Source organism: Ooceraea biroi, chromosome 10, assembly GCF_003672135.1.
Source record: "Ooceraea biroi isolate clonal line C1 chromosome 10, Obir_v5.4, whole genome shotgun sequence".
Taxonomy (NCBI): domain Eukaryota; kingdom Metazoa; phylum Arthropoda; class Insecta; order Hymenoptera; family Formicidae; genus Ooceraea; species Ooceraea biroi.
In genome coordinates, this window is record NC_039515.1 from 1,765,129 (window position 1) to 1,778,478 (window position 13,350).

The 13,350-nt window shown below is 52.3% G+C and overlaps 1 long non-coding RNA gene across 1 annotated transcript in view; it reads left to right on the forward strand.

The window, feature by feature from the left end:
* Positions 1-11,237, forward strand: part of LOC109610681 — a 38,040-nt gene extending 26,803 nt beyond the window's left edge. The window contains exon 2 of the long non-coding RNA XR_002192970.2: positions 3,648-11,237. This is a non-coding gene — a long non-coding RNA (uncharacterized LOC109610681). The remainder of the gene's footprint in view (positions 1-3,647) is intronic.
* Positions 11,238-13,350: the final 2,113 nt, after the last annotated feature.

Below are 13,350 nucleotides of genomic sequence, written 5' to 3' on the forward strand. Positions count from 1 at the left end.
CTTTCATGATTTCACCATACTAATATCTTCTTTTTATTCAAAGACAAATCACGTGCATTTCTCGGCCGTGATAGTGTCATCAGAATAACGTTCGCGGAGTGGATAAATTCGAGTGGATAAGCGCTAGACAAAACTGATTACTCGAAAGTCCTCAGGTAACTCACGCGAGGATCGAGATCGTTGTCGGACAAACGTCTTGACGGGTCGTAAAGGCCTACGTTATATCAGGGCGGGCCCACCTTCGTGGGCTGGGTTGGGCACGATCCGCGTTGTCGGACAACTATGTACGTGCATCGTGAGCGCGCCGACATCAATCATTGGCGACGTACCGACGCACAGGTGTCACGCGACACATCTAATGTCCATACAAACTTCGTTTTGCCGTCGTCGGCGTGCGGGAATACCTCGACATCGGTTTATGGCAACTTGGCAACCTTGGCAACGGCAATTTACGCGTTACGACTGCTGCAACTGGATTTTACAGCTATCCGTGCGGATGCGCTTTACGTATCGACGGTAACTCCATCTCCTAGCTCGATTGCTCCGATGACAGCGAAAGGTCGTAAATATTCATTTGTACCAAGAACAGCTTGTACATCCTTTCCATTGAGCGTTCCTACCGCGTTATCTTCCGGAGAGATAATTCATTCAGCCCTGACGCTAACAAAGTCTACCTGGCCGTTCGCGGACAGTGTAACACGATCTCGGGCGATAGCCGATCACCGACACACCGCCGAGAGACACTTGGGTCTCGGCTATCGATGACACGACAGAAACTCGACGCCGATCGTGTACGCGCGTGTTCTCGAAATTTAAAAGAGTGTCCGACCCCCGCGGCGTCCAGCGACGTCGAGCAGCGTCCAGCGCTCCGGCGCGGTGTCAGCCGCGTAAGTAATGACAATACGATGACTGGACAGCCGCTAAACACCTGCATTCACCACCTTATCTCGCGGATCCCGCTGTTAGGACAGGTTTTCGCTATCGTTATCCCTCTCCCGCGTGACGACGGGGGACGATAGTCCATGCTCCTTGGGGCGCATTGGGTGGTCTCCTCGACCGATACCCCTGACGCAACACTTGACGCCTCTCGCGCGTCGTTCCCCATCACCACGAGCGATCCGATCGTGACTCTTGGTCCCGCGACCGAGCCGATCTCGCACCGATCGGCGCGGTTCCGCGCGCAGCTCTGGACCCTCTCTGGGTGTCGATCGATCGCGCGTGTCATTTCCGAGACTTCCCTAGGCGTAGCGAACGCTACTCAGCGCGGTCGATTCATTCAGGATCCCTTTGTCGCCGTAAGACGGCCAGTTCGCCGATGACGACGCCGTCTTTCGTGACGACCGGCTACGACGTCCGGCGACAAGACGAGAAGCGGCAAACGTGAACGCGAAGCAGGCGAGCCAAGTACAGTTCTCCTCTCTTCCCGCCCGTATACGCCACTCGGGGGTTGACGCAGCTCGTTGAATATTTATCACCATTCGCCTTGTTTGTACGCCGTTCTGCCTCGCTTGAATTTAAATACCGCGCCTCGCCGTACCTCCGCTCGCGCGTCCTCTCCTTTGCGCGAGCAACGATTCTTTCTCGCCCCGAAGTATTATTTATAGCTGGCGAAATACGAGCGCCTCGCGCAAGAGCAAAGGACGCGCGCGTATTCGCGAAGTCATTGCGAAGTCACGTCGGCGTGATCTCTTTGCTTCTATGTATAGAAGAGACGAGGAACTGGCAAAGAAAGAGAGAGAAGGAAAGAGCGATGTCCTACCTCTCGAATCAACCCCTCCCACATGACTAATCTACGCGCGTTTCAGCAACGCGTACGCGTAATCCGCTGGCAGAATATCTGCTTGATCATTAAATACATTATCCAAATGGCTCTTTAGCGCTTTTTACCGCTCGCTCGCCTACGCCACGTGCGAGGAAACAGTGACGGGAACGCGCGGGTAGGCCATTATTATCGAACTCGAGAGCGATCCTTTCATTCAGCGCGTGATTGACATTAATTACCGGAACACAATCGGCACTTTATCTGATCCCGAGTTCTGTTACCCGCCGCGGGTTCGCCAAAGTACGCGTAAAGGAGAGACTCCCGGGGTCGCGAGACGCGGGGGAAGCCGCTCAAAGGGAAACCCCTGCCTTCGCGCGCGCCTTCGGTCACCAACGGCGAGGCGAGCGGCCTGACCGGCCGCGAAACCTCGTCGAGGACAACGAGAGAAGTCCGAGGCGAAGCGAGAAGGACAACATATATACATACATACATACATACATACATCCATACGTACGTACATACATACATACGCGCAACGGAGTTTCTTCTCCCGCGGGAAGGCGTGGTCGGTAGACGCGCGACGTCCATTTGTCTCGGGCGCCTCCCGCACCAGGAACGCCCTTGCATCCCACGGGCATCGATCACGTCTTCCTCTTAGCGGGCGCATCGCGCCGCGCCGTTGCGCTTCTCTCTCTCTTTCTCTCTTTCCCTCTGCCTCCTTCTCGCTTCTTCTCTCTCTTTTTCTCTCCTTCCCTCTGTACACTTTATGTGTACTCGTCTACACCACGTACACCCTCGCACGACACCGCGCGCGTGAGCCACCCCTTCGTCGGTCTCTGATAGCACCGGCCTTGCCAACTTTCCGAAATGGAACTCTGGCTTTGCAACAAGAAGAAACTTGTATCTCCGCGATGCATTGCGGTGAAATATGTACACTGAAAATACACAAGAAGAAAAAAGAAAAAGGAAGAAGAAACGCAATTCAGATGCGACACTCTCGATGCTACACGCGTGAGGTGACAATGACAATTCGAAGAGTATCTCGGCGTGGAGAGATTGTTGGAGATATCCGCTCACGCTGCGAGCGTCGAACGGTGAATAACGTTCACCGAGAGAAGCGAATTCGTCCGATTCCGAGCGGACAGGCCTTTAGTCGTAAGTAGATATTAGTCTGAGAGCCATCACCGTGACCCTACCGTCACTCCACCCATTGGACCGCTTAACGTCGCTTTGTTCTACTCGCGTCCGGCTGCGCTCGAGCTTTCCCCGGCTCCCTTGGCGCCGAAGTATCCCTCTCTCACAAAAATCCGGTTTCCTACGCGTGATAGAGTTATCCCAGTAATAATACATGCCGCCGCATCGTGGTGATGGCGTATAGAAAAGTTATGGGTTTATACACAGGGCGATTAAAGAATTTAATGGCGCACCGTGCGTCATTGCGCCAGTCGATCATGATCGCGAGATCTCGATCGACCGGAACGACGAACCGTTAACTGATTCTTTCGCAAGTCGTGAGGTGTTAATGAAAAATTTGCAGTTTCTATAATAGGCTTGTATTTCTCCGTCTTGTTTTGGACGAAGTATTTCTATCTAAAATTTCTAGCTCAAACAATATTGAACTACAATGTTATTATGTTATTATCTCAAATATAATATTCTCTGTACAAATAAATATATTTCAAAACATTAATGTTAAGAAATTAATTCTAAAAAGAACAGAGAAGTAATTTTTCTGAGAAAGGATGCAAGTATTACAGCAATTCTTTCGGTAGTCTCGCTCGAGATCGTCGGATTATCGTAATCTGAAATCGTTAGTTAAGGCAATGAGTGAATTGTCTTTTACGATCGATCGCTCGAAGCTTGTCCTTTTGTTATTTTGTTGCAGCCGGTAAGTGTACACGATGCATCCATCGCCGAGGCGGACGAACGTGGAGCGTTGATCGCGGGATGGCTAGCTGGTCACGCGCATGCCGACTTCCAAGTAAGCACTACGGCTATCGTTATCGCAGGTACATATTACACCGTAAGAAATTCGAGGGAGAGAAATGCGCGAATGGCTTTCTAGGGTTACTAATTCGCTGATCGCGCGGCAGTCTCTCGCCTCACGCTCGCGGCGCGGCGTCTCGTATTCGCACGAGAATTTTCAATCATCACCTCGTTTGTCCCGTAATTTCTTGCACGGCGTAGCTCGCGACATCGTAATTTCCAATTTCATCGAGCCGCAAAAAATCGCGCGCGCGCGGAAATGCAGCAGACGCTGAATATTCATGATATATTCAGACGCGAAATGATACGATACGTCTCGTTCGGTAGCAGCAGCGTGGTATCGCCTCCGTGCATTCGGAGGAGAAAACGCGTGAATTCATGCTATCGCGGAATCGCGACGTTTCCGGTTCCGTCTCGAAAAGTGCCGCCCAAGCGCGAAAGACGCGCGCGGCCGGAGCAGGGAGGTCCCGCGCGCGAAAGCGGAACGTCGGCCGAACTTTCATTCGGATCTCAGGATCTCCTTCACCCGAGTCTCCCCGAGCGAGACTAAACTACGTTAAACGAGTGCATCCGACGAGATCGCGGGAGATCTCAACATTTTTCGCTCGGCATCGCACTCGAGGATGCCCGAGCGGTGCACGATCGACGCTATCGCAGTCACTTGATTTTCGGCAAGCGACGGGTGACGGGTAATTAACGGGTTGCGCCGTAACGCATGCCTACACGCGCGAAATGTATGCGTCGGCGTTTTCTCTCTCCTTTTCCTCTTCCTCGCCCCCAAGCCCCTCCTCTGCACGCGCGCGAGACGCGCTGCATACCGGTAACGCGCGGCGAGATGTTGCATATGCATGCGTCGATCGATGTGAATGCATCGTTGCATGCTAAACGGCCGCCGGCCTATCTGATCTGCCCATTTTCCTTTCGGCCGCGAAAGGTATCCGCGGCGGCGCCGCCGTCGATGCGGAAACTCATCGTGTGAATCTCCGATTATCGTCCGGTTCGCCGCCCTTATTAACCTCACACCGTACTTACAATGTGTCAGATTCATGCTTGGACTCATCGTACCTAGATCCTGGTTTCTCAACGTAGCTGCGGCATCCCGTGTGTGTGATGAATCTCGTGTTCCGACCGAAGAATAGCGTGTATCGAGACGAGATCATCCCGCGTTCCTCTCCTCCAGAACGCGTCCGTATATTCGCCATATTAAACGGACTAGAAGGCGGTTCTGCACCGTGCGAAGGCGATTTTATCTTTTGAATTTTAGGTTCCCTTCGTTCGTGCCGCGCGCGCAGGACGAAGGGTATATCTTCTTTTCGCCTATTTCTTCACACTTTCTTCTTTTTCCGAGTCCTCTTACGTGGCGAGAGATCTCCTCGGCTGCGAAGCAATCTGGCAACTTTGTTGTGAACAACAGATTGGCCAGTGTCTGCGTGGATGTGGACCATGCACGGGCACTGCAACACGTCGTCGTTTATCCTTCGCCTCGAAGCAACAATGGATCACCCAGCGGCAGTAATGCGATTACGAAAGTCCGCGCTCGTTGGACAATGGTCGCCCGACGAACAGCGATATCTGTAATGAACCGCGGACTAGTCGATGATGGACGTATCGCCGCGATCGATAATTGAGACGCTAGACCGACTCGAACGCGCGCCGGGTCTTTATCCAAGGGGTATCTTGTACAATTATAGAAGGCACGCCAACTTTTATGGGCAAAGGTAGCGGGTATCTGTCCGGGGGATCGATACCTAATTAGGTCGAGCCTCGCGAGGATACGACGGCCATGTATTCTCGCGTATCGCGCCTAATTATCGCAGAAATCGACCGGCGCTATTGACACGTACACTGAGATCCGCGCTTCGATCTCGGACAGACGCTACACTCGCACGGCCGCTACGGTAATTACTAGAGCGCGTTTAATGCTCGAGCCGGGGAATTTTACGATGTATGTTTTGTGAAAAGCCTTCCAATCATCCCCGTTTCTTTCGTTTATCTTTCTTTCTCCCCGAGCACGCCGCGAGGAGCGGACAGCTAGCTGTCACCCCCCTTCGGGGGCCACTCTTCGCTGGACGAAGAGATTCCGAGGGCTCATTCGAGCGTTCCCACGTGCGGAACGCGAGAGTAATTTTTTAATTGTTGCGCGGCTTTTCTGCCGCTTTTAATAACACCTTGGCGTCTGAGTTGCCTATTACGACGAGCGCAAGACTACGTCGTTTTGGCCCGAAGCGGCCGAATCTTCCTCCGGACCGCTCGCGTCGGCCGCTCAGGCGCGCTCGATTTTTTAAGTGACGAGGGTACTCGGTCATATATCTCCCTCGTAGGTCCGCGAAAGTTTCGACGTTTGCACGGCCCACGAAATTACACGTTGCGCGCTGGCTCTCCGGGATGCAGTGATGTTTTTCATCATTACGAATCCGCGTGCCCTTCCTGCCGATTGCGGCGCAGTTAGCGGCGGACCTTCCACGTCGGAGAGGGACGCGCGCGTTACGTTAAAACGATCCATTAAACCTCGACATCTCATCCTCGCGGACACGCGTGTACGCGCGCCCGGCATCGCGTGCGCTTGCTTCGTCCGACGACGAAACTTCGAATTCTGAATCGTAAAGCAGATTAATGGGCAATCATTTCTCCCGTGCGCGCCCACGTAAATACCTCGCTTCTCGTATATCGCCCCGTCTCTCTATTATCAATCATCGCGTTAGAGCTCGCGAGGGGCCTTAAAAGCCACGGGTTCAAGGAGGATGGCCTCGGGAAGCGCTATCGTGGCTGGCTTGTCGCGCTAACGACTGGTAATATCCTCCGCGACGGGGCTCGCGTCGTATCCCACCGTCATCTCTGCATCTCGCGCATTTCCATACAAGAGTAAGGCCATTTGAATATCCCTCTCCTCCTCCTCCACCTCCTCCTGCCTCTTTCCCGCTTGCCGCCCGCGCATCGCCCCGCACGACATCCCGCGCGTTCTTCCCGCTCGGAACCAGACGGCGCGTATTCGCTCCGGCGAATTACATAGCCGACGTCGAAGCGTGGCGATCTGATATCGACCTCGGGGCCGACGACGTAACGGGATGATGCACGTGGAGGCGGCTGGGACGAGGGGGACGAGATGACTGGCGAAAACGTATTAAAATCCATCGGCACGCCATCGGCGAACCGCCGGCGATCAACGGAGCGATCGGTCCCTTCCTTCCGCTCGTCGCGCGACTGCGATTATCTGCAACCGAGGATCCTACAGGGAGAATTACGCCTTGTTTACAAATTGTATTTTCCTGCAGATGAAATAAAAATGCGACGCGATGGTATCAAAGGTACTGCATACTTCACTACTTCGCTGCGCACTTCCGCGCTTGTTTATCACGCTCGAAGCGTGATAATTAAAGCGTGAAAAAGACTTCGTCGATTCTCACGCAAGTAAGACTTGTACTCGCGATTTGCGAAGCTGAGGAGTATCGCGAATGAAATTGAGGAGAAACGCGCGTTCCAAAAAATATCACCGATTAAATAGCTCCTCTCCCTGTAATCGATTCTAGCCACTGATTCAATACCTTCCTCACTCTCTCACCGACATTCTGCTGTACTCTTTCCCTCTCTTCGTCTACATGTTCCTCTTGTACGACGCGAGATGGACCGATCGAGATAACGCCGTGAGTCCGGGAACTGCAGTAATTGTCGGTGATTAGAGGAGTCATAATTACCGGTCCACGTATAACGTTACCGAGTCCATTCATTCTCCGGTCGGTTCCTCTTCGACCTTCCTCTTCTATTCACTTCTCTCTCTCTCCCTCTCTCTCTCTCTTTCTTTTCAAGTACATCTCGACACGACTTCAATTGACTATTCTGATTTTTACCAATTTTTTATGCCTCTTACTTTTCCTCTCTTGATACATTAAAAAAGCGGATTTTGGCAAAACATGTATGTTATAATGCGTTATTACACAGTTCGTTCACTGAGTTCAAAATATTACAAAGTTTCGTTCGATTCTTGCTTTGATGCCTTTGACGTCGCAATTGCATCGCCTAATGATAATCCGGAATCGTGAGGGATTCCCCTTCGGCATCGCTCTTTAGCCTGATTATAAAACCGTGACACAATACAGCTCTGACGAGCTCAATCTCTCTTCCTTTCCTCCGTCGCACGAGTTTCTCCCCAATGTATAACGAGTCGGAGAGTTATTTTTGCTGGTCTCCTTTCGATAGCTCAGCTTCAACGGCCACGACGTAGACGACGACGACGACGGCAAGTGTAGACTCGCGCACAGACGTCGCCGCTGATGACAGGCCGAAGGTAATAATTATTACAGTACGCGAATCGCGATTACAGGGCAGGCGCCGGTTGGCGGGCACGACGAGTCGTCGCACTGTTCGACGTCGCGGAGCGCCGATGCATCCGTCTGACGAATGCGAGTCGCGACGCAGAGCGACTCTGCGTACGCGGCGCGTATAAAACGCGCGCTTTCATTACATATCCCGACACGCGTCTCGCAACATTGATCCTCGATGTAATTTCAATTGATCACACACGCCACATCCGTGGATTGCAAACAGCTTTGCAAACTGACCTGTTTTTTTTCTTTTTTTGGCGGAGCAACTTTCTCGTATCGCATGTCTCTATAACATAATGCAAGCGCGAGACTATCGGTTACGCGATCCAATAATGACGATCCTGTTTTGCGATTACCTATATTACAGCGACGCTGTAACGTATGTATTTTTTAACTAAATCCGTTATCTTTCTTTTGATAAAATATTCTATACGTCGTCCTCTATAATATATATATAAATTGAAAGTAATTATCTCCTCGTAGATTAAATATAATATACCGGGAAGATTCACTGGTCGATAGCTATTAATGAATATCATCGTCTGAATACTTTATCGAACGTACTGTTACATGTTTTCAAACTTGCGCTTTTGATCGACGATCACGTCAGATGCTTCAATTGTCCCGGCAGAGCTCTAACGAGCGTCTTGTAAACTTACGTAGTAATGCAATTATGCATCAATATTTATCACGTGCGAGAGGCAGCCAATTTGCCACAAGTTCATAATGAGCGCCGGGGAGAGATGAGCGACCTGATAACGACGGCCGTGTGTCTACTTTATTGCATTATAATTAGGGTAGTACTCGCCGAGCATAAAATTCCGACCACACGATCGCGATGCCGATATCTGCAGCCTAATCTCTTGCTCTCTTTCTCCCTGTGGTCTTGCGCATGTACACACCGTACGTTTTCAGGAACACATTATTACGATTGCCAACCAGACGAAGAACCTCGTTTAGACTCGGCGATCTTTTTTTCCCTCCTGTTCGCTAACAATCGTTGACGCAATGCAGGAATCACATGATTTTACAGTTTGGAGTCGAGAAAACGGAAACGTTAACGACACTCATTTCCTTTATCGTCTCTTTACGATGACGTAATACCTGATGTGTTGCTCTCGATCAGACAAGTTTCGCTTTCGTATCACACGAAGAAAGTCGACAAAAGGTCGAATTGAATTATTACACCACTGCCAATCTATCTGCGAGCAAGATTGCGTCATGTCGCGGCTTAAAGATCGACATGTGCCTTCTCTCTTTCCACCGCGGGCGACGCGAGCGAGTCGAAGATCAGCCTCGCCGCGGATCCCCGCTGGGGGTACTTCCCAATCTGGTGTCGAGCGTGTAAGCGCGACGTAAAGCTCCGGCCCGAGCCGGCGGACACGCCCGCTAATTGTATGAATTATGTATGCGGCTTCGAGAGACTCTTGCCAACACGCGCCGGGAGGACCAGCGCGGCGCGGCACGATGTCGATGTCCCGACTTCGCTCGTGCGCGTCGTCGCATCTCGAAGCAAGCATCTCGCAGCGTCCCGTTCGCGAGGATGACGCGACAAACCCGATCGACAGGCAAAACAGGAAGAAATACGAAAAGGGAAGATTGGAAGCGAAATGGAGCGGAGAGCGAAGCGCTCAAGAGGGAACGACGCGTTTTACGAGCGCGGTCTTCCGCCCGGTCGCCCCGCGTTATTGAGATTAACAAGCAGCCATTTCACCCGGGATGGGACGTCTCGATGTAGAATCGCAGTCGAGGAAGTCGGCGATCTATCACCCGTGCAGGAAAGCTGTGTCGTGAAAAAAGGGAAAATATAGGGGAGAAAGAGGGAATCTCGTTCCTCGGGGATGTATATGGTCGTCGTTCACGGGAGCGTTGCGACGTACAGATCGGCATCGATTGGCATAATCAAACACCCACGTGTTCGCGGAGATTACGAGGGTTGTGGAGGTTCCACTCCTCATGATAATATACGTATATTATTGTTATCTCTAATTGTTTATTGTTAGCAGTTAACAATTGATAATAGTTTCGAATCAGTAATGCAACTTGCATTTTAGTGACCGGCCGGGTTAGACAGGCCATACCCTTTATCCTAAACGCTGATCGCTCACCCATCCTCTTCGCGCTGACTTTGATCGCGACAGCAGGTGTAGCGTGATCCAGGATCACGTTACACGCTTAGCGGACGTCTCGCCGCGATTACCGAGATGACAAATAGAGAATTTCGCGAGCGCGATAATTCATCGATGATCGATCGCACGCGTGTGGTAAGAGGAGAGGGGGGAGGCAGGAGGGAGACTCGCGTATAACGAGCGTGATTACCGAGTTCGTCGAACGTCGAAGAGCTCTTCCAGGCATCATCATTTTCCCGTCTCACGGAGACAGCCGGAATCGACGATAGCGCTCGCTCGTGATCGGAGCGGAATTGCGACTTTTACGAGGCGGATCGCGCAGATACTCCTCCGCACGCCGACAGGTAGCCGTTTCTCGGGAAACGCCGTGAAATATGCGCGCCGCGCGTGTGTCGTACGTCCGCGTTACGTAACGGCCGAACACGCGAGCGGTGAATTACGGAACGAGGAAAGATTTACGGATCGCGTTTACGCGAGCGATAATGCGCGGCGCGGATACGAAGCCGTCCGTAGGCTTGGCGAACCGCGCGCGCACTGTACGATTACCTCGACTTTCAATTCGTTTCTCCTCGTGCCGGCAACATTTGCGGTTTGAAACCACGAGGGATCTAGGTGCCTTCGCGATCATGGAAATCGGATTCTGTTAACGGAAATGACATCGCGTTCGCGGAACGATCGATCACGCGTTTGTCGTCGAGCGACGATCTCGCCGCGCGTTCACGACGTTCGCGTTCGTAACAACGCGAGTTTCCCTTTCCGCATGTAACTCGGCAATTACCCCGCGAATCCGCGCGCGCTACTACGTAATGACGAGTCTGGCCCGGACACCCGCTATTGGGACGCGAGTAAGTACCATAATAATGCGACTAATGGCGCGTTATGAATTACAAACCGGATAATGAATAAAGTATACGTACGCGCGTTCCGCTCTCGTCCTCGCCGTGCGGATGCCGTGGCCTACCTTTCGACGAGTCGCACGGCGAACCTGGAGCGTATCCGTTGCTCCGTTACAGAGCGTAATACGAAAAGACCGCATGAAACCAAAAGAAACACGCAACAGAAAAAAGAGAACGCGAGGAACGCGCGAGAAAAGTTTCATCGAATCTTCTATCGAGACTTCTCGCGAGGGCTCCATTCCAGGCCGACCGCGTTCGCCGATCGAGGGATAATCGCGCGCAATTTCTTGCCTCTTTGCTTTGGAGCGGTTTCACACCTTCATCGTCCCCTTTCTTGTCCCCCTCCGGCCGCCACCTCGCCCCTCGTCCTTCACCCGCGGCCGCAAACCTCGTCCAGCCGCGGCTCCGAGGTAAAAGGTTAACTTGATAACCACGGCGGTAACCGCGGCCTAACCGCCGTCGGCGGGGCCCCCTCCGGCAGGAAAGCGCGCGTTCCCCGATGTACCCCATGGGCCGTGTGTTGCGCGCGTCCGGCCGCAACGCGCGCCGACACGTACCGCCAACTACCGTAAGAACCCTCTCGTACGCGAGGCGCACACACCACCGTCGTCCTCTCCTTACGCTATTTAGACGCCGTGATTGCGGTTGAGACGCACAGCGTTCCCCGAGAGTGCCCCGCAAATTTGTAGCATAATACTGAGTCACGTTCGATCAGATATCACCAGCCGATGTGCCCGCCGGTGCAGCGGAACTGCAATGTGAACGTCGCGCACCGCGCCGTCGAGGTTTTTCCACATTGATTACCCGGCGGCGCGATCGCGTGTCCCGATTTATAATCCATAATCTCAAGCACTCCTGTTACGTTTAACGTTACGGACCTAGTCGCGAGTCCCTCGGAAGTGAGACTCTCGGAATTTTCTGCGGATATGTCGCGAGAGACGCAAACGAATGCACCACCAAGATACTTTTCGATATTGAAAGGGAAAAGAGCGACAATCCTGCGGAGGGATATTCTTGTGTGGAAGAAGAGTGAGATGCACTCGATGCACACTCGCGACGCAGGAACGACGGACATCGCGGAAAGTGCCACGCGACCTCCGCGTTATTCATCAGCTTCAGCGCAGCTTCGCGATCTTTTCCCTCTTACAAAACGCGTCGTCTTACCTCCGTTGAACTTTCCCCCCGTCCGCACGTTCGTTCTCCGCCGCAAGAACGATTGTACGTGGGTACGCGCGCGCGGTAATCAATTAATTCACCGCACTGCAGTACGCGAACATCCCTCGTCTCACCCTCCCGTCCTCGATTCTCCTCATTCTCCTCATCGTCCGTCCACGACGATCCGCGTTCGCCTCGTGGGCGTACGCTATCCGTCTCTCTCTCTGTTTTCCTATGTGTCCCCCTTTCTCTATCCCGTGTGCGCACGTACACGCGCTACGAGGATATTAGTCGAGATTGAGTCCGGAGGAGCGAGCCTCGCGTGGATCCATTAGCTTTTATATGCGCGTACAGAGTGCCCGGCCATACACGTACGCAGATGCCACGCTGAGATAACGATGGCGTACCTTCGCTCTTTCTCTTTCCCTCTCTCCTTCTCGATCGAGGTAACGTCGCGATAATTAGAAAATTAAATTGTCCGCCCGGTACCTCTCCAGAGAATGAGAAAGAGAGGGAAAGAGAAAGAAAGATGGGACTTGCAACGCGATGGACATCGCGTTACAACTCTCGAGTATCTATTCTCTCGCTCGCCCTTTGTCCACCATTCGGCTCTCGAGAGCTCGACGTTCTCTAGTATACCGCGAAAAGTAATTGCCGTGGAAAGGGTTTGCGTCTTTGAAAATAATTCGCTCGCGATCGACACGAGATCACGACTCATGTTCCGCGCGATGTACGATACCGATCTTGCCACTTTTCCAAGTCGCCGGGAGAGATAATTCTTGTTTAAAAAAAAGTTTATTACCAACACACAGCCGAGCAATTTGTCTGAATTACGCGAAAGACGGCGCGTTACAAATCACTCTCTAGCCAGGAAAAATCAGGGAGAACATCGGTCGTGACTAATACTCTTTCTCTCTCTCGGCCGCACATATACCTTTCTCCATTTTTCTCCCTCTTTCCTCGGAGCTGCTCGAAGGTACTCTACGAGAGAAGGATCGTGTAGGCGCGCAACGAACGAACGCAACGAGTTCCCGCACAAAGCAACGACGATATCTTAGCCGGTCCACAGATAGGCTCCTTAGATAACCCGAGGGCTGGTGGGT